Genomic DNA, 21,148 nt, shown 5'->3' with positions numbered 1-21,148 from the left:
GGAAAATGCCAACAGTTAAGACACACAATAAAAAAATATTTAAAAATTAAAATTTGACTTGAGGAAAAGAAGATAATGAGAAAAGTTAATGGAAATGTTGTTTAGCCCAATAGACTTTAGAGGACTTTGGGCTAAATAGTAAAGGTTTTATAGGTTGGTGGAGTTGATTTTTTATTATACTGAAACTTTTAAAAACTAAAGTTTCCTCTCTCATACACTCAATGAATATACACACATACTAACATGTTTTGATTCTCAGGCATGGTAAACAGAAGGCACAGCTGATCTTTTTGCCTCCTTTTAATGGACCCTGCTCTTTCTCTGTCTATGCTATTTTTTGGTTTGGATTTCTCTCTCTCTGTGCCTAGCTAATCTGCAATAACCCATCAGCTCTTGGTTTAGGTGGGTCTTCCTCTGAAATTCTTCCTAACTCTCTATGATTGGCTGGGTTTGGTGCCTTTCCTCTGAACCTCCACAGCCTGCTTGCTATCCCTTTTTTCTCAATGCTGAAAATTCACTTGATAAATCTTTATTGAGTGCCTTCTATACTTCAGGAATCACATTAAGTTCTGGGTATGCAGTGATCAAGTCAGACAGAGTTCCTGTCCCTCAAGTGTTTATACTCTAGTGGGGGGCGGGGATACAAAAGCATAGAAGCAATGAAACCACAAAGAAGTAATTATAGGCATAGAAGTGGATAGATAGGTGAGTGTGAGAGCCACTGACTACCTGAGGGTAAATTTAACAGAACTAGGTTGTAGAAGATGGCTCAAAAGATAATGGGGCTGTGCACAAATAACTCACCCGAGGGTAAAAGAAAATATTAGTGGTGACAACCAAAGTGATGTCAATCAAACTGGTCAAACAGCCTCACCAGCTGTTTCTATGATGGAAGGGTTATTTGCCAACTGCCAGGAAGGGAAAGAAGGACATGGAACAGCCTTGGTTTACAGAGTTAAGGGAGGAGCGTGCTCCCATTCATGATGGGTGATGATGTAACCGGGGTCTGGCCTAAATAATAATTGGAAAAGAGTGAAGTTATTAATGAAGTGTCTTCAATTTGGTAAAAATTCACTGCTGAACACAGGTACTTTCTTTTTATGATTTTAAATATGAAAGTATGGTGGATATATAGAGATCTGGAGAAAGACACACCCTTCCTGATTCATATAACCCCATCTCCTTTACTCCAGAGGAAGTGGGTAGATAATAATCTTACACTCACAAAATAGTCTGGATACAGCTTCCAATCTTTATTTCAAGAGCTTAGAAGCCGAACCGGAACAATAGAGACAGGGGATAGAACCAACGATACGTTCCTGCATCTGTCTGTATGTTGAAATGAGATGAAAAGAACCTTTAAAAATAAATCACAAAGAACGGCAGGCTGGAAAGTTCTGATGGAAAATATGGGGGAAAGGAAGACTAGGCACCAAACTCACAGTGCTTACTTCCTGAATCCCGCCATTGGTACTGTTTGTGACATCTCTTTCCTAATTAGCTTTTTGTGTCTCTCTGTAAGGCCTTTGAAGGCAGTAACTTCAAAAATTCTAAATCCTTCACAGTGCTTAGCAAAATCCAACCAGTAAATGATAGGTCCAGTTAGTATTTTTGAAAAAAAAAAAAAAGAATGGAACAAAAATAAATAGAGGAAAAACAGTAAGAGCTAAGTTTGCTCTCCATGAAACAGACCTTCACCTATATTTCCCAAAAGCGACTCACAGAAGAGTTCAGTTCAGATTACACTGGTTTCAGAAATTACTTGAAATGAGAGAAATTAATTTACATCTGTTAGGACCTAGGGCCATACATTTTAAAGCAAAATCTTATATGAGGAAATAGAAGTTGCAAATAGATGTAGACTACACTGGTGTCACCTTTTGGTCTGTTCATCATCATTCTGTGATTAATTAACTCGTAAAAGAACCATCATTAGTTACATAATAGGAATTAATTCTCACTTGGAAGTAAAATGCTTACCCTATGAGGACAAGAAGCAGAAACTCAGTAGTGTGAAATAACGGAAAGTGTGGAATATAATTAAAAATGTAAAAAGAAAGTAACACATCTCTCAATTGACCCCTAAAGTTTCCTGGGAAGCAGCACCATTAGATCAAATCGAGAATACACGCTTCCTACCCATTGACCACAGTCATCACGGGAACAAGGGGAGGCCTGCTAGTTTATAGCTTACAGGGATGCCACAGAGGGACTTATGGACAGTCAGCTTATGAATCAAATAGGCAAGGACCACCACCGTGCTCCTTAGTTTCCAATTTAACTCCGATCAGTGGGCCTTGAGATACACAATGCTTGACTTTAGAAAGAAAGAAAAGCAAAACTTGCAGTAGGGGCAAGAGAAGGTGTTTTTACAGAGAGCTATCTTGCTTCGGCAATTGTCAGGAAGCTCAGCTTTTCATGAATTTAGTGTATCAACAGCTGCCCAAAGTCATATGGAGGAGATGAAGGGGAAAAGAACCCATCTGTGACAATACTAATGTCACAAGGTGTGTGGCTCACCAACATGCCTAATTTGGTGAGTTTCTGTTACTTCTTCATGTAGACAAGATGCTTGCAACCTTAGAATTTACCAGATTACATAAATGTCAAAACAGCAAAAGGAACTAACAGGTGATGAATAAGTGATGAGCCCCATTAAGACATTTCCTTTACTAAGGTTCAGTCCCATGAATTATACAGAGTATGTGTTGTTTTCACTTCTGAGAAGCTATCCATTTCATTTACTTAAGAAATATTTATAAGGTAGCTATAATTTGTCAGATACTCTGCTCGTTTCTCAAGATCCAAAGATGAATAAGACATGATCCTCGCTTTTAAGAAGCTCACAGTTTAGAAGGAGAAACATTATTCCAAATGATAATTGTAATTTGGTGTAATATGTAAAATAATGAAAATATGTATTACTAAATATAGTAGTTTATTTCTGGGAAATCTGAAGGAAGCATCCAAGGGTGACTCTGGAACAGAGTTTTAAGGGAAAATCAAGAATTTTCCAGATAGAAATAAGTGGAGAAAGGGTAATCAGAGTTAGAGGCAATCAGGGGAAAAAAAACCACGGAGCTTTAACAAGAGTACAGTGTGTGAGAACTGGGAAGAATTCAGTATTGGTGAGTGCAAGTGTGAGGAGAGACGCCAGAACGGGCATCAGATTAGAAGGTCTATTCTTCATGTCTAGACAGAGCAGGGCTTTCCTGTAGAAGACTGGATGCTACCCAAGGTTAAGTAGGGAACTGATGTGTACACATTTAGATTGTGGCAAGATGACTCCAGCGTACCGAGCGGAGGAAAGATCAGTTAGGTAGGGGGGCTAAGGAATGGGAGCGCATGATTAAGGGAAGAGTCCAGTTCACGGGATACTTGCGTGATTCGGGAGCAAGGATATGACGTCTTACGCTCAAGGACTGATTTGAGCATCAGGGCAGATGCAACGGGGCTTAGTGATTTGCAGTCCACATGAAGAACAGTGGAGGACAGGAGCTCAGCCTTTGCTCTCCCACCCCACTTCACACATTCGAGGAAACAATCTGCAACAGCAATGACTTCACAGAAAGGGAGTTCGCCAACTCACCCTCTTCCAGCATTGCCAACAAAAGGGGGCTACAAAACCAGACAGGGAGGGCTCCTGCTCTCTGCTCCTCTTTCTGGGGGAGGGAAGAAATAACAGTAGAAGAGGTGGGAGCCAGCAAGAAGCAAAGAATAAATCACAATACAGGGCACAGTGTTAGAAGACACGTGAGTTACATCTTGGCATCGTGAGAATAGGTTCACATTGAAGTATCACATTCTTGGGTTGCTTCCTTCATGACACTTCTTTAATCCAACATCACCCATACCAAACACACTATTACACATGACAGAAGTTTCAAATGTAAAATCTTAAACTGGTGGTGTCTTACATTTGTATAACTTTCTAAAGATTATAAAATGTTTCTCCCTATAACCTTGTGCGGAGCTTGGGGATATATTATTATTCCCAAGTTACAGCTGAAGAACTTGAGACCCAGGCAGGTAAAAAGCATTTCCCCAAAACACATTTTTTTTTTTCTGGCAGGGGAAGAAAACTAATTCATTTTTTTCTTGCTTTTAAGTTTTAAATCTCTAACCTAGTATGAATTCCAATCACCAGTACTCTTTCTCCAGCTGCCACTGTTCAATACAAATTAAGACTTCCTGACACTGGTAAACTGAAAATAAGTTGATAGAACTTGGGGATTAAGAGGCCAAAAGGAGATGGAGGGGAGAGGCCCACGGCTCTCTCGAACTTCAGGAGAAATTCATGCCTTTGTGTGCTACTCCCTAACGGAATCCTCCTATTCTAAAACATCGTCATACCGGAAATAATCATGGAGATGGAAATGAATCCCAGCGTCCAGATTGATGTAAACCCAGACACATATAAATGCACCACGTCACCCACAGGTTCACTCTCTCACGTTTTAAATCCACAAAGGCCGATGATGTTTTTAGAAACGTCTGGCTCTGCTTTGTCTCTGCTCCACTAGAGCAAACACTGAAGACGTGCAGACCTTGTGTTTAGTATGACGAGACTGTTTCCATGCTTTATTTTCCTCTGCTTTGCTCCAGGTGGATGGCAGGAGGGCGCTGGGTTCAGCAATCACCACCCGCTGCAATCCCTGAAGTTAATAACTGCAGTGAAGGCCATTTCAAGCTCCTTTCCTCCTCTAATTGATTTATTGGTGGCATATAAATGCCTGTTTCCATTTCTGTTAATGAAAGAGGCCTCTGATATGACTTTCGCAGATTTACATTCTCGTCCTAATCTTTGGCAATATAATAAAAAAAGTATTCAGAGCTCCTTCCTGAGGCAAAGTATAATTGCACTTGCTTTTACTTCCCAGTCCTTTATCAAGATGAGCCCCTGAAAGTAGGGAAATGCTGTTACTAAAATAAATGGCTATAATGGGTTTCAGATTTCTTTTACTTTGAATGTCATCTTTTGGAACTCGGGTTTTGTGTTTGCGGGGTGATAGGTATGAGCTCACTATTTTAGTATAAGCACCAGCTGGATGTGTTATCAGGTATTTGATCTCTCTTCAAAATTACCCACTTTCAGAGTTCTGAGCTGTGGCTGCCCATCACATTAGCCTGGGGACCTTGTAAAAATGCAAATACCCAGACCTACCAAAAATCTGGGGTTGGAGCCCAGTGTTTATGTTTTTAAAAGCACTATAGGTGCTCCTGATACACAGTCAGGTTTGAGCTAGAAATAGCATACCAGTTGAGGGGCACCTGGGTGGCTCAGTCGGTTGAGTGTCTGACTCTTGGTTTCAGCTCAGGTGGAGATCTCGGGGGTTTTGTGAAATCGAGCCCTGCATCCGGCTATGCGCTGACCATATGGAGCCTGCTTGGGATTTTCCCTCTCTCTCTCTCTGCTCCTCCCCCTGCTCATGCTCTCACTCTCAAAATAAATAAATAAATTAAAAAAATAAATAAATAAATAAAAAAAAATAATGTTATGTTAAATAAATAATGTTAAATAAGTAAATAAAATAAATAAATAAATAAAATAAATAAATAAATAAAAATAATGTTATGCTATTTGCATAACATTAGGTTGGAGTTCTTCCGTTGCTTTGTAATATGTTTCTCCTGTTTGTAAGACTCACTTTAAACTGTACTTTGAGCCCAGGGAGAAGAGAATTAATTCTTTGGGGAATGTAAATATACATGAACATTTACGTACAATGATATGGGTACCTAATGAGGCAAACTTTAAGAAATAGAAGAATGCCATTAAAAAGTAGAGAAAACCATTTTTATTCTGGAAAGAACTACTCTCAGCAGTACTGTCAAGTCAGGAAGGGACCTGCTGTTCTGGGGGAAGCGTGTACCAGACGTTTAAGGACATTTGGTTTTGTTTGGTTTTGTTTGCTTTCGTTTGGCTTGGGAAGAGTCTAGGACTCCTGCTCATTAGCAGCCGCGATCACCCGCACCTCCCCCTTCTTATTAGCAAGGGCTTGAAGATTGCGGAGCAAAGCTGGGAGCAACCTGGAAAGGGTAAAGAGGAGCCTTTTGGAAGGATGATGATCAAAATATGAACTCTGTAATGTGGGGATTGAAGTTATTAGGATGCTTCTGAAGGACTGGAGAGCCCAGTCTAGGAGCTCCATTAATAAGACCTCTCTTCATTTAAAAGGACCTCTCCTGGGCTGTCTGGGTGGCTCAGTCAGTTAAGCAGCCGACTTAGGCTCAGGTCACGATCTTGTGGTTCATGAGTTTGAGCCTTGTGTCGGGCTCTCTGATGTCAGTGAGGAGCCTGCTTTGGATCCTCTGTCTCCCCTACTCTCATCCCCACTTGGGCACATTCTCTCTCCCTCTCAAAAGTAAATAAACATTAAAAAAGAAAGGACCTCTCGAAAGGGAAAAAGACTATACGAGGGGGGCTGTCTATACTGATGCTTCCAACACTGCATCAGGACCTAAGATTTTTCAGAGAACCACCTTTTTTATTCAATATGATGTGACTCTGAGACAATTGTGTGTGTCTGCATGTGTGTGTGTGCGTGTGTGCATCTATATTTCTCAAGAGGTATGTTATGTGCATAGGCCACTTGGTCAGGGTGGAGCTATGGTTGTCTCTGACCCTGGAGAGAGAGGTTTCTTTGTCCCCCTACTGGGATTGCTGAATTCTTAACTTCTGGGGGGTGGGTTTTAGGAAATGATTACCTTCTACTCATTTTGGAACTTCTCGATCCAGTGTAAGATGTCACTGTTCATGAACACAGGCCCGTTTCTTTTTCCTACGTATCTAATATATGAAAACAAAGCAATGAAAAGTTCCCCCCCATTAATCTTATAATAGGAAAACCCTATTTTATAACTACATTTTGTGCCCCACTTATTATAGTGAGATTACACTGTATATATACATAGACACTTATAAAAGTGAAATCTTTTGAAAAACTTTAAGATTGTAATTCCAAGTTTTGTTCAAGTGACTGAGTTAACTTCACCATCTCAATAAAGAGGCTGCAAAATGACAGAATGTATTAGCTGATTAAGGAGTGCAACATTGTCCAGTCCCTAGTTTAAGGTTTAGATCCTTTTAATGATTTGATAAAAGGACCCTTGCCCCACCAAAATGTTATGTACGTACACGAATATACAAATAAAGGAATTAATAGTTGCTTACGTGGGCAGGTTTAGAGGAAGAAGGCCAGGAGTTGGTGAGGATCAAAGGTAGCTTTGTTTTATAGGGAGTACCAACTGTTAGTGAAAGGGAGCAGCCAGTCACAGTAGGCGATCTGCAAAGCAACTGCCCAGAGAGAGGGCAAGAAGGCTCGTGGGGGGGGCCTCTTGAGGTAGGCAAACAGGAAAGATATCGAGCAGAAGGCAGTGATGGGCTTCTCACGTGGTAGCAGCCTGCACGCCTGGGTGTACACACTTACTCTTCGTGTGTCAGGCAGAAACTCGCATCTGAGAAACCCAAAGTGCTTTAGGACATTATGGCGTGACTCTTGGTGCTTAAAAGGATTCTAACTCATCTTTGTTTTGAAAGAAATTAAAAACGAGTAGTAGAAAGTTGATAGGTTCCCCCTTGTCCAATTCTAATGCGCTAGGGGAAAAAAACTGAAGCACCTACTGACGATGGGTCGGTTGTTATCTGGATTTCTAGGACTCACTTCCAGGAGAAGAACTGGGAGAAGCAAAGTGAGAATAAGTGTAGGACATGGCATTGAGCATGGAGATATAGGCCAGGGAGGCTTGTGTGCTTTAAAATGTCCTTTTTTAGATTTTTTAGGGTTAGGGAGTGCTACGTGTGGAGGAGAGGTAGAAAATACAGAGTCAGATAAGGAAATTGTTTTCTGCAACAGGACAAGAAAGTCAAACTTTCTCTGGGAGAAGAAATGGTAGTAACAAGAATAATTGCCACAACACTACTTAAAACCATTACCATTTTACAAAAAGGCTTGCCCTGTCCCAGTATTATGTAGGTCTGTCCTCATTATGTTCTTAAAAGAACAGCATTGATATTGTTATTCCCCATTTACCGATGTGGACACTGAACTTCAGAGAAACTAAGTAATTGTCCAATTGTCCAAACCAGATATGTCTGACTACAGAGCCCACCAGGCTTCTTAAGAAAGACCAAAATGGCATTGTATGAAGTAAGACTCAAGCGAACTTCTCCTTTTTCCCTGGGGATGGTGTTGATGGGACATTCCCACACATACACACACTGAACTAGGCTGAAGCATCACTGAAGACGCGCATGAGCGGATGCCAAGGGGAGCTGGGCAGCATGGAGTTAAGGGGCTGCTCAATACCACGATTTCGTGAAGGAAACAGACCTACAAGTCATAAAGCTCGTGGGTTTTCTGCATTCCCTTTCATGTCCTTCTACTTCTCCTCTATTCCCTCTTTCTTGGATCCAGCCTCCTCGTCTTGCCCTTTTCTTTTCCTTTCCTTAACTCTGTTCCTTTATCCACTTCCTTCATTTCTATGTATCTTAGGGGATCTGACTCAAACCAACAAAGTAGAGAAGCTTGAGAAAGAAAGACCAAGCAAGTATAGTGGGAGAAGAGAAAAACGAATGTTATAGGGCGGGTAAGTTCTGTGGATCTGATGTGCAGCATGGTGACCGTGGTAAGTAATGATGTATTTTAGGCTTGGACTTTGCTAAGAGGGTAAATCTTAAGCTTTCTCATAAAAAATAAAAAGTAACTACTTGACATGATGCGTGTGTTAATTAACTTGCTTGTGGGAGTCATTTCAAAATGTACAGGTATATCAAATCATGTTGTACACTTCACATATATTACAGTTTTATTTGTCAATTACACCTCAATAAAGCTGGGGAAATTAAGTTTATGCCCTTAAAATGCAAATTTCCCTGGGAGAATCAGGAAGTTCACCTTAGTGTAATTAATTTGGTTGGTTTCCCCTAATATCTGGCTGAAACAAACTCACTGAGGACACAGCACTTTTGATTGACCGGGAAAAAGAAATAACAACTCTCGGGTGCTTTCTGGGAAGGTCAGGTTTGAATGATATGCTCCAGAAGCCACATGAGGAAATTGTCTTTTGAGATAAAGATGATGGGAGGGCAAATGGAAGGAGAGGGCTAAGATAGGCAGGTGGGAGGATGTCAGTGTGGCCATTACTATCTTTTTACAGATTCAGAACCAGTAACAAAGCGTGAAAAGAACACAGGGTTCCGATTACAGTCCACGAAGGATATGAAAAGATGAGAGTGTCTGCTAAATTATTTTTAAACCCCCTTCCTCCTTACTAATTCTTCTGTACGTCTCTCAACATGTATCTGTGCCAGAACAAATAATATTTAAAGGGCAAATCTTACATTAACAAATTTTCAGTCTAGTAAAATTAGTGTCTGTAAAAAGGAGAATGGAGGCCAACCCATAGTTAAATATTAAATAAATTCGTATCATGATATTCTTTCCTTTGTCTCCTCAAATTCTCTCAGTGGAGAATATCTCAGGCTGATACAATATAAAACAGCCCAGAAAATGGCATGGACATTGTAGGGACTCTGATGATTGCTATCCAGTAAAATCACAGCCAAGTATATGGGGTTAATATATGCACATGCCAAAATTAAATAGGCCACAAAGAAAAGAAACAGGCCGACTGGATGAGCTGCCAGAAGTTATGGCTGCAAGATCCCCGGCAGTAAACAATGGCATTCTGCACACCAAGGTCCTTTCCCTGAGACGAAGGCTGACTGGCATGACCGGAGTACAGAATGGAAAGAGAAGAAACAGAGGCAGCCCTTATTTCTTGCCTCTGGGTCTGTTTCTATGAATTATGAGCCTCTTAGTTACGTCCCTTCCTTTGAAGAGAACTTGTCTGAAATTAAGGAACGACTGGAAGAAATCTCTGTTTTTTGAGAGAACCATGGCTCTAAGTTGGTGGCTGCCAAGAATTTTAGTGGGGAGGAATAGCTGGTGGGAAGGCGCCTTCTTTTTCAGTCCTGAATCACACAGGCCCTCTGGATCATTCTGTTGAGGTAGAGGCATGAATGCTTGGGTTATGTAGCAGGAAGGGACTAGGAGATTCATTCGCTGAGAATGATAACAATAATAGTTAACGTGTATTAAATGCTTACGATGCGCGGTAGGCTCTGAATTATAAGCATTTCACACGCATTATCCTATGTATTTCTTACCCTAATTCTGAGATAGCTCATATTATACTACCCTGTTTTGTGGAGGAGAAAACCAAGGCTGAAGAGGTAGACAGAATAATGGCCTCCCAAGAATGCACACATCCGAATCTCCAGGATTTGTGATTATGTTTCCTGACACGGCAAAAAGGACTTTTGCAGATGTGATTACATTAAGCATTTTGAGATGGGGAGAGTATCCTGGCTTAGGTGGGTGGGTCCAATGTAATTATGAGTCCTTCTGAAGGAAAGAGATACGTTGAGAATGGAGGTAGGACCCACAAGCCAAGGAATGCAGGTGGCCCCTGGAAGCTGGAAAAGGAAAGAAAATGAACTCTCCTCTAGAACTTACAGAATGAAAGCAACCTTGCCAATACCCCGATTTTAGCACAGTCAGACCCATGCTGGACTTCTGGGCCTCCAGAACTGAAAGGTAATACATTGGTGTTGTTTAAACCCCTAAATGTGTGATAATTTATTACAGCAGCAATAGGACACTCATACAGCTTGAAAGATTAAGGAACTCCCTCCAAATCACATTGTTGGTAGCCACAGAACCAGGACTGGCACTTTACAAGTCTCTCCAGAGGCTCTCTACGTAACCAATTATGCTGCGCGACCAAGCTATGCCTCCTTAGGCTCTGCAAGCTCCCAAATACCATTCATTCACTTATGGAGACCTCCTGTGTCACTTCTTAATGTCCATGAGCTTATCTAATCCTCAGATCTGGAGGTGTTATCATTTCTATTTTACAGATGAGAAAAGTGAGGCTGCAAGATTTCTTAAGAGCTAAAATGTACACCTAGGTCAGTCTACTGGACTTTCATCCCAGGTGTTTTAGCTTCTTCACCCAACTGCCATATACATTGGACAAACATTTAGTTGGCATCTGTTAAACACCAGCATGAAACATAAACTTGACTTTGAGCACTGTGTCCCTCAGTAATTTTTGAACGAATCTAGATGGTTCTATAGGAGTAAATATATCAACTACGATCTAGGAATATCCCACCCCAGAGGGCAGGTGGCAGAATCTTTGGACACAAAGTTATCACTGACACAAGCCCTTTCAATCTCAGCAGCTTAATGATTAGAATTAATTAGGCTACACTCTGATCCTATCTATATCAACACATTTAATTAGCTCTGACTGATTAATTAATACGGCCAAATTTAATAGAGGTAAATCTAGTAAAGAATATTTTCAGATTATTCAGATATGAGATCACATATCTGACTATCACAATAGATGAATCATTTGGAACCCCAATCTACCACATACCAAAAATCATCTGGATGGAAGAATACACTGTTTCTAATAGATACAATATTCTGAAACATAGAAGTTGCTAGCTAACCAAAGGGTCTGGAAATGAGGTGCCTGCTGCAGGGAACTTTATGATCTCCAAAAGCCTTTCCCATGATCAATTACATTAACTCAATTAAAAGATCACATCCTTTTATTATGTTATGTTACTTTTACCATAATATAAAGGACAAAGTGATATACAATATGATTATGTAGAAAACGGATCTGCCTAGAGAACCAGAAAACAAAGCTAATTATTGAATCATGACCTCCCAAGTTAACTGGTAAATGGAACAAATAAAACATACACATGCACACACAACGTGTTTCTCTGATTCAGTGGTCCCCACACTTCAAACTACCCCACTTCCACAGACACGCCTCTAGAAACTCACAGGGATGCAAAGTAAGAGCTGTAGCACCTGAACACAACATTTTTAGCCAATGCGGACATGCTTTTGAGATTGTAAAAGTCATCCTTTTCATGCATCACTCTGTGTCTGCTCTGGGAATCTGTGAATACTGAAAGCAAGTGTTCCAGATTCACGCTTCAGTGTCTGCATTTATGGAAACAAGTGTCCCTGGACCTCGTGAGAACATAACAAAGGGTATTAAGGCTCAGCACCCAGACTGAACGAGCAGTTCCTTTTTAAATACAGGCTTTTGCGGAGGGACACTCAAGCCATTTCCTGCTGCTGCTGGCCACACAGACTAAGCGCCCACCATTTCACTGTCATTTAATGCACCGGAGCAGTGATGCATTTAATAGCACGTTAGTGACTTCAAAGACTTAATGAGTCTAAACTACTACCTGGAAATGATTAGGTACTGAGAGAATAACTACTGAAAAACTGTTCTCTAAAAGCTCCAAAAAACTGTCGAAAGGGATTCTGGGACTTCGGCGGTTTGCTGTACGTGACCAAGAGTATCCTTTGAGCTCGCATAGTGGAGACATCCATCAGAGAGGCTCCTTTCCAGCCATGAGCTGTCGTATTATCAGGCTTGAACATGAATCAGTCTTGTCTCTTACACAGTTACATCAAGTCAAGGCATTTCAAATAAAATACAGAGCCGGCATAACATTTCAGAGGCAATAAAAAAAAGGTTTATCAATAAAGGAGTCAGACCAAGAAGCTCATCATTATCTCCCCATTTGTAATATGTCTGTAATACTGTTTTCGAACTCCCTGGTGTCACTTGGTGAGAACAAAGACACTCAGAAATCAAGTGATAGGTTTAGGGCTGCACAATGAAGTAGCAAAATCAAAAATTTTAAATCCTTGGGTCCTGGTTCGAGATGCTTTTCAGTATATAACATTGTATAATACTGCCTTCCTGAGTCAATGACACTTTTCCTCTTTTCTGATTTACAGATCTATTTCTTGGAGCCAGTGCCTCTCGTGTCAAACGCTCTGGAGAACTTTTATCAATAAATGAGTATGGGGTGTTAGGGATGGGTGTGGGGGGCTAAAGAATGAGAACCTTGGAGTTCACAAGTGATTGTTATAATCATAAGGGCCTGCAGGAGTCTTTTCAAGAGAGCAAGTCATTGCCCTGTGGACCCATATGCCTGAAAATGTTTTAAACTTGAGTTATTGTTCTCCAAGGTCCATTAATAGTCTGCAAAGCAGCCAAGCTAATGAGACCTTGAAATGACAGTTTTTTAAAGTTTGGAGTGCCTTTGTTCATCCAAACTCTAGCATTATGCCAATGTTTCATGGAGGTGTTAGGGGGAAGACTAGTTGTGATAGTCAAAATAGAAACAGACTAAACCTCTCACCTCCAAGCAAAAAGAAAAAAACATGATGGTCATTTTTAGTTTTTAAATATGTCCCTTAACAGTATGACCGGTGTGCTTATTTTTAATATAGAGCCTGCTTATATCCTAATCACACAGAGTCAGAGTCAGGTGTTTTTTAGTTTAAAAAGTTCAAGATAATTATGCGGTTTTTTCTCTGCCAAAGTTGTCAAGAGTCATTTGCAATATGCTTTTGGAAACTTTCTCTAGCGTAACATTCAGTGCTAATCCTCCATTAACGTGGTGTTCACGGCTCTGGGCTCTCAGAACCAGGACCCTCCAAGGACTGTGAACTCTGCATGAGATTCTAGATATACGGGGTGAGGGAAAGAGGCATTCCTATTAGACTGGCATTTCTTATCGTCAAATGCTCTCCTCTTACAGACACAGTAGACTCCTTATAGTAGAGGGAAGGGGTGCATCAGACCAGGACAGCAGATAGGAGAGAATAAGAGGTCAAGGTGCAGGAAAAGGGAACAGGAGGCAGAGGAGCTAAGGAGGGTGAGGTGTCCAGGCTGGGCTTGGTTTACTCGGCAATCTGCATTGTTAGTAAACCACATGAATAGCAAACAACCCATGTGGACACCTTTGTTTTGAAAGAAGTAGACCTACTGCATTGTTTAATTTCTGAAGTCCCTGGGATCCTCTCACTAGCAGAGGCTTTTTTGTGGGTTCCTTTCTTGGGTTAGATGTCATGCTTTATTATGGTTGTGTATCACAATGTATCATTGTGATTACATGAGCTCATTTAATAGCCATACCTATTGTGTCTAATGGCCTTCACAGTAAACTAAGATGCATTTTGAAGAACAGTAAGTACATGCAGGATGGACTTCCCACCACCTTTAATTTAAAGTCCAGATCCTTATAATGGATTTGTAGGTCCTGAGCAATCTGGCTCCTGGATTAATCCTTGGTCCACATTACTCTGTTCATTCACTGCACTGCAGTTCCACGTGCCTCGGGGCCTTCTCTTCCTTAGCCTGGAATATTACCTTTTCCTTTCCCTGCGTAAATTCCAAACCCCCATGAGCCCCAAACCTGGCTAGCTCCCATTAGCATCACTACCCGAGGGCAGCCTTTCCTAATTTCCCTAATACACTCAAGCTGTATGCTTTCATAATGCCTTCGTCATTTACTTTTATAACAGTTATCACAATTACAGTCATAAAACACTTTATGAAATTGGTTTTTGGGGTCTGTATCACTCAGAAGACTGTCCGTTTCACGAAAGGCATGCAGCGTCTCAATGATGTTCATTAGCACCACTCGTGCCTAGAAGGAATGAATGAAGTCAAGGAGGATGATTATACTGGCTGCAGGCCATTCAGGTGGTTTCCACTGTACAGAGGAGGACAAGTGGAGCCATTGGAAGATTTCTGTGCACAAGAGTTAAAAAATGCAAGCAGTAATGACAGAATATTCATCTGACAGGATGAACTGGAGAAGCAAGGAGATGAAAACGATTTGGAATATCAGACTTGGAAAGGCTGGTGGTCGCACTCAAAGGTAGAAAGCTTTTCCTCTCTCAGAACAGCCGCTGATTGTCTATCCTGTTAAGAGGGAGGACCATTCCGTAGATGGCTCAGTTGTTGCTAAGAGAAACTACTCAGAAATAAAATGAGAGAAATCGTTCACTTTTACTCTTATGGCTTCAAATATATTTTTAAGAAATGAGGAGATAGGGTAAAGGAGAACAGACAATCTCAGGAGGAATAAGTAAGATTTCACCTAAATAAGTGAAGTTTCACGATCATTGCACAGAATAATTTTGCGCACTTATATATCATTTTAACTTTTAAACCATAGGCTGTCTGTAGAACTTAGATACCTAACAACAACCTTCGTAGGTACAATTTGACTCCCCTCTCCCTCCTGATTATTACCTAGCTCTTTCTTTGATGATTAAGATACTCTATATACATCAAAAACAAATAGTCTGTTTCAGGTAAGCCCCGAATGGTTAATTTTAGATAACTGTGAATATTTCCAAAGACACCAAATATCCTTCAAATACTGACACTTTCACTGTCCAGTGGTTTGAAAATGAATACAAATGAATTTTTACTACTCCCCAGTTTTAACATCTTCCTGAGCCAAAGAAGATGAGAAGTTGCCTCATGGCATCTCATGCCCTTCTGGACAAGACTGGGGAATGCAGTACAGTAGGAAGAACGAATTATATGAGCAACAAATAGAGGATTATTCCCCAGATTCTGTCATGTCTAGAACTAGATAGGTTATTTTTTTTTAATTTTTAAGTTTCTTTGTTTATTTTGAGAGAGACAGAGACAGTATGAGTGGGGGAGGTGCAGAGAGAGGAGGAGAGAGAGAATCCCAAGCAGGCTCCACCCTGCCAATACAGAGCCTGATGTGGGGCTTAAACTCACAACACCGACAGATCATGACCTGAGCTGGAACCAAGAGTCGAATGCTTAACTGAGTGAGCCACCAAGGCGCCCCCCAGATAGGTTGTTTTTTTTAATTTTTAATGGTTATTTATTTTTGAGAGAGAGGGCAAGAGGGCATGAATGTGAGTGGGGGAGGGGCAGAAAGAGAGGGAGACACAGAATCTGAAAAAGGCTCCAGGCTCTGAGCTGTCAGCACAGAGCCTCATGAGGGGCTTGAACTCATGAACTGCCGCGAGCCTAACAACCTGAGCCTAAATCAGACGCTTACGGACTGAGCCACCCTCCCGCCCCTCACAAGATAGGTTATTTTTAATGCAGCGTATTGAAGCATAATTTCTAACTCTATGGCATAGATGCCTTCTGTGTATATTTGTTGTAAGGTTAAATTCTGTATATTGAACACTATTTTACCATTGATTTCAATTTATAAATGAGTAATAAATAATAGTATGAACAGAAATCGTAAGGCCATAGGAAGTAGTATTTGGGGATTGGGTGGGGTGAACACTCTATGGTGCAATAATAATAGTAATAATAATAATAATAATAATAATAATAATAATAATAATAAAGTTAACAGCAAAAAAATTCAACTCATTTTATGGTATCTTTGTGCTCTTTTTGGCATATGATGCTTGCCTTGCATTTATGAAATGCCCGGCATATTATAAGGTTGCCAGATTGAGTATGACTCGAATATTGCATAGGACATCCTTACACTGCAAGATTATTAATTGCTCCTGAAATTCAAATTTAATTTCACATCCTGTATTTTATCTGACAGTCCTACTGAAAGAGTGCCCTAGACTCAGAAAAATATTTGTTAGGTGATTTAATTATCTTTCCTTTGGATTATAGAAGTGTCTCTTCCAGGCCGCTGATTTTAATTTTGCCATGGAATCTTTTCTTCAAATCACTTCCTTAACTGGAGCCAAGCATCTGAAAAAAACAACAGTTGCTCTGGAGGGAAAAGAGGGGAAGGAGGGCTGAGCCCAGCCCACTCAGGCTCCCATCTGGCACCACTGTTGAAAGCCCATTTATTGAGCTCAGAATCTGCACTGTTAGATGAGGAGGCCCACAGAAGAGGGTGACTGTAGATCCAGTGTCTTTGTTTTGCAAGATACAATCCCTGCATATAAAGGCAACTTCGCAGTACAGGAATGAGTTACACTCCTGAAGTTAATTTACAAGTCTCATTACAGCACATTTTCCTCTTCAGAAAATGCTATAATGTGAAAGTTAGATTATTAGGTGATCCAGCAAGGTAGCTACGAAGTGAAATATCTGCCATGGGAAAATACTAGGGAAAAAAAGCTAGCTATTTCACATAGATTACGGGTAAGATGGGTTTTCCTGAACTAGTCCGAAAGCCTCTTGATCATGGTTTGTGTCAGTGACACAAGGTAGAGGTAGGCAAACAAAGATTCTCTCATCCTTTTTTTAAGCTTTAGGGAGGCTGATAAACGCATTGGAATAGGTAGGAGATGAATCTGGTGGGGAGAGCTGAAAATGCAGAGTAATAAGGGATGAACGGACAAGCCGTGGATCTGCTAACTCTTCCCAAACATGTGACTTCACCATCCCTCACCTGCCCTGTCACTTCTTCCTATAAAGTCACTAGCTCTAAAGAAAGAGAAAAATCCTCCATACCTAGTATCTCTCCACTTCTTCATTCATCTATTTATTAATGCAACGAAGAGTTAAATATGCAGGCCAGGCACTGAATGAGTCATTGGTGACACAGTGATAAGACAGAAATAGTTTCTGCCCTCAGGAAACTTACAGTTTATGGAGAAGACAGACATGAGAATATGACTGCAAAAATAATTAATTATCATTGTGGTAAGTGAGACCCAGAGAATACAATTACTGCCAACACTGGCTACCTAATACAGAATCATCATTAGCAGCAGCAGCATTTATTATGCATTTACTATGCATAAAGGATTTTTATGTCTTCATATCTAAAATTCATACAAATCTTGGGAAATATCAAGGTATGTATTATAATTTTTATTACTTTTTATTTTATTAAAAAATTTTTTTTGAATGTTTATTCATTTCTGAGACAGAGAGAGACAGAGCATGAGAGGGGGAGGGGCAGAGAGAGAGGGAGACACAGAATCTGAAGCAAGCTCCAGGCTCTGAGCTGTCAGCATAGAGCCCGACGTGGGGCTCGAACTCAAAAACCGTGAGATCGTGACCTGAGCCGAAGTCAGTCGCTCAACCAACCGACTGAGCCACCCAGGCACCCCATTACTTTTTATTTTTATTTTTATTTTTTTAAGTTTTATTTTTATTTATTTTGAGAGAGAGAGAGAGAGCATGAGTGGGAGAGGGACAGAGAGAGAGAGAAAGGCAGAATCCCAAGCAGGCTCCACACTGTCAGCACACAGCCCAATGTGGGGCTCGAACTCATGAACCGTGAGATCGTGACCTGAGCTGAAGTTAGAAGCTTAACTGATTGAGCCACTCAGGCGCCCCTGATTATTATTACTTTTTAAAAAGGATAACGGAAAACTTCTTTTTTTTTTCTATTTATAACCTTGACTATTTTTTGAAGATGCCATTGGAAAACCTTTTGTTCTGCAAGCATCTTGATGAATTTTGAGTATGAATGTTTGGAATAAGAACAGAAGAGAGCTAGATTTCTCTGCCTAGCAGGAGGGAAAATATTTGCAGTTCCTAAGAAACAATCTGGAGTCATGTGTGAGGAGTAAAAAAGAAGAGGAAACGTAAGAATGACGTTAGAGAGATGAAAAGGGCTGGATGCCCCACCTCCCACCTCCCCCAGTCCTTGCCAAACCCATACCTTCAGTGAAGTTAGTAGATGTGTCAGTTTGAGTGGATTGTTTGTGGACACTGGCAAAGGGGCAGGGTTTCACTTGCAATCTGATAAAGGGGGCAAAGAGAACACAGCTTGCATACTCTTACAGCCACACACATAATAGGTTAAGGGACAGTAATCCCCAAGAATTCCCAAAGGTTATGGAAGGGCTTACACTTTCAAATTGGTTCACACCAACTTTACCTGACTCCCAGGGGGGGTAGGAAGTTCCAGCTGATAACTGAGTTATCCAAAGGAGGACATAGGGACTCAGAGGGGTCCCAAAGCTAGTTATTGTGTGAAAATTACATTTGAACCTAAATCTGCCTTAAGGTCTGTACTCTTCCTATTTTGTCAGGCTTCCTCAGTTTTGTCAAGAAAGGCACAAGGGGCCATAAGGTCATATTTCTCACCCCCTATGACTCTAGGGACTTAGCCCCAGACCAACCAAAGTAATGGCTGGCTATTCTCACACGTCGGAATCCCCAGCACTCATGTGGTTCTTTAATGCTTAACATTCCAAGTACTTTTACCTAAAGGATGGAATTTTCCTTCTTCTGAATGAAGAACTAAATAGATTGTGCTAAATAAATCCCAAGAGTTTGTGAGTGCTTTTTTACTACAAATCACTCATCCAGCTGTTCCTTCATGGGTATTATCCACTATATGCAGCTTTGCCAAAGCACAGACACTCAGCTGGGGAGCAAATGTAGAACTTGAATTTGCTATACTTGTGGACAGACATCAAGAGCGACGTGTACATCCTGTAGGCTTTGGAAAGAAAACTGGGGACATACTGTCCTGGTTAAAGCAAATGCCTACGTTTATTTTGGGAATTATTTCTTGGAACTGTAAGGAGATGAGTTTTTTCATGCAGAACCAAGGGCAGGAAACAAGAAGGTTAAGGGAACACAAATCCTGGGTTCTTAAAGCTCTACTAAACTTAGCTGGTGTGTGCTGGAGGTTTAATCACTAGGTAGAGTAAATCCTCAGCAGGTATAAATAAACTTAGGTTCCTTTTAGATCATCTGTTTTGATTGGGGAACTGCCAGACCTACAAGGGCCATTTATTCTAGGTGGCCATTTATGTCTCTCCACCTTGCATTTCCCATCTCTTGTCTTCGCATCCTCCTTTAGATGATGTTTACTTGTATGTATGTATGTATGTATGTATGTATTTTTACTGTTTATTTATTTTTCAGAGAGAGTGAGACAGAGCACGAGTGGGGAAGGGGCCAAGAGAGAGAGGGAGACACAGAGTACAAAGCAGGGTCCAGGCTCTGAGCTGTCAGCACAGAGCCCGATGTGGGGCTCGAACTCACGACGGTGAGATCATGACCTGAGCCAAAGTTGGACGCTCAACTGACTGAGCCACCCAGGCACCCCAGATGATGTTGACTTTTATATTTCTGAAGAGTACTTAGCATGCTGTTGAAAATACTCTTTGAGTGTCAAATACAGAAGAGGCCCAATTTTCTGGGAAAAAGTTTAAAAACTTGAGTGTGGAATTCGTTCAACGCACTGGAAGCCCGCATCTGATTTTAGTGTATGGAAAATATCCAACATTTTACCTACCACACCTGCTCTGGTATATTGTTCTCTGTGTTAGTCCTGCTCAGAGCCGTGTTCGCAGAAGGGAGACAGACGGACAGTCACCTAAATGTTTCCTTTTGGAAGGTGAAAGCTTTCGTTGGCCCCCTTGCCTTTTCTCACATGCGGAAACATAAAATGTCTCTGTGCTCCTTGACTGCAGATGAAGCAGCCGTAGAGCGTAAGAAAGACAAACATTTGGGAGAGGAGGTTTGGCTATGGCTTTAAACATACCCTAGTTCGAATCCCCTCACGTCCACGTTCTACCTGCACATTTTGGGGCAAATAACTTAAGTTTCTCTTACCCTCAATTTCCTCCTTTGAAATTTCAAGAAGGACATTTACCTTATGCAATTCTGTGAGGACTGAGTGAGGGAATTTTGTCGAATGCCTGGCCCTGGTACCTTCTAGTTTCTGTCACTGACATCTGTCACACCGTCCTTCCAATATTCCCTTTCCTCCTTTTCACCTCTAACCCCTCTTGTCATCTATTCCAGTGTTTGCTGTGGGGCTGACTTTGTTTCCCTTCAGACACAGTAGAATGCCCACACCCCCACCCCACCACGGTGACTATTCAGCGCTGTGCATCCAACCCAAGCCAGCCTTTGCCGCTTACTTGCTGGGATCTTGTTTGAGGTACTAAGAAGAATTCCCCGCTGGGGACGCCAAGGGGGGCAGTATGTGATTAGGGGCTGCTGGTGGCCATCCTACCTGCCAGCTGGAAAGCCCCTGTCTGTGGGTGAGTGGGAGACACAGATCTGGTTATGCTGTTTGGGTAGGACTCACGGGAATACAGTTAAGCAGAAACGAGCAGAGCCTGGAAACAAGAAAAGATAGCACTTTGGGGATGTCCTCTGGGTCTCTGGAGTCTAAACAACCATGAAGCCAAGGGTACCTGGGCTCTTTTATTTACATCAACCACTTCCTCCTTTTAAACTCCTTGGAGAGGTACTTCTTGTTCCTGTAGTAGGAAGAGCTTATTCTAATTCCTTTCTGTCCTCATGCATTATTTTTTCTCAAATTAACGAAAGGGCCTTGTTTTTT

General features: G+C 41.2%; 1 protein-coding gene across 28 annotated transcripts in view; it reads right to left on the bottom strand.

Moving 5' to 3' along the window:
* DTNA (dystrobrevin alpha) overlaps window positions 1-21,148 on the bottom strand; it is a 352,058-nt gene that overhangs the window by 127,434 nt on the left and 203,476 nt on the right. The gene's annotated exons all lie outside the window — the stretch shown is intronic.

Source organism: Acinonyx jubatus, chromosome D3, assembly GCF_027475565.1.
Source record: "Acinonyx jubatus isolate Ajub_Pintada_27869175 chromosome D3, VMU_Ajub_asm_v1.0, whole genome shotgun sequence".
NCBI classification, from domain to species: Eukaryota; Metazoa; Chordata; class Mammalia; order Carnivora; family Felidae; genus Acinonyx; species Acinonyx jubatus.
The sequence above is the reverse complement of the archived record's forward strand: the minus strand, read 5'-3'. Positions and strand labels throughout refer to the sequence as shown.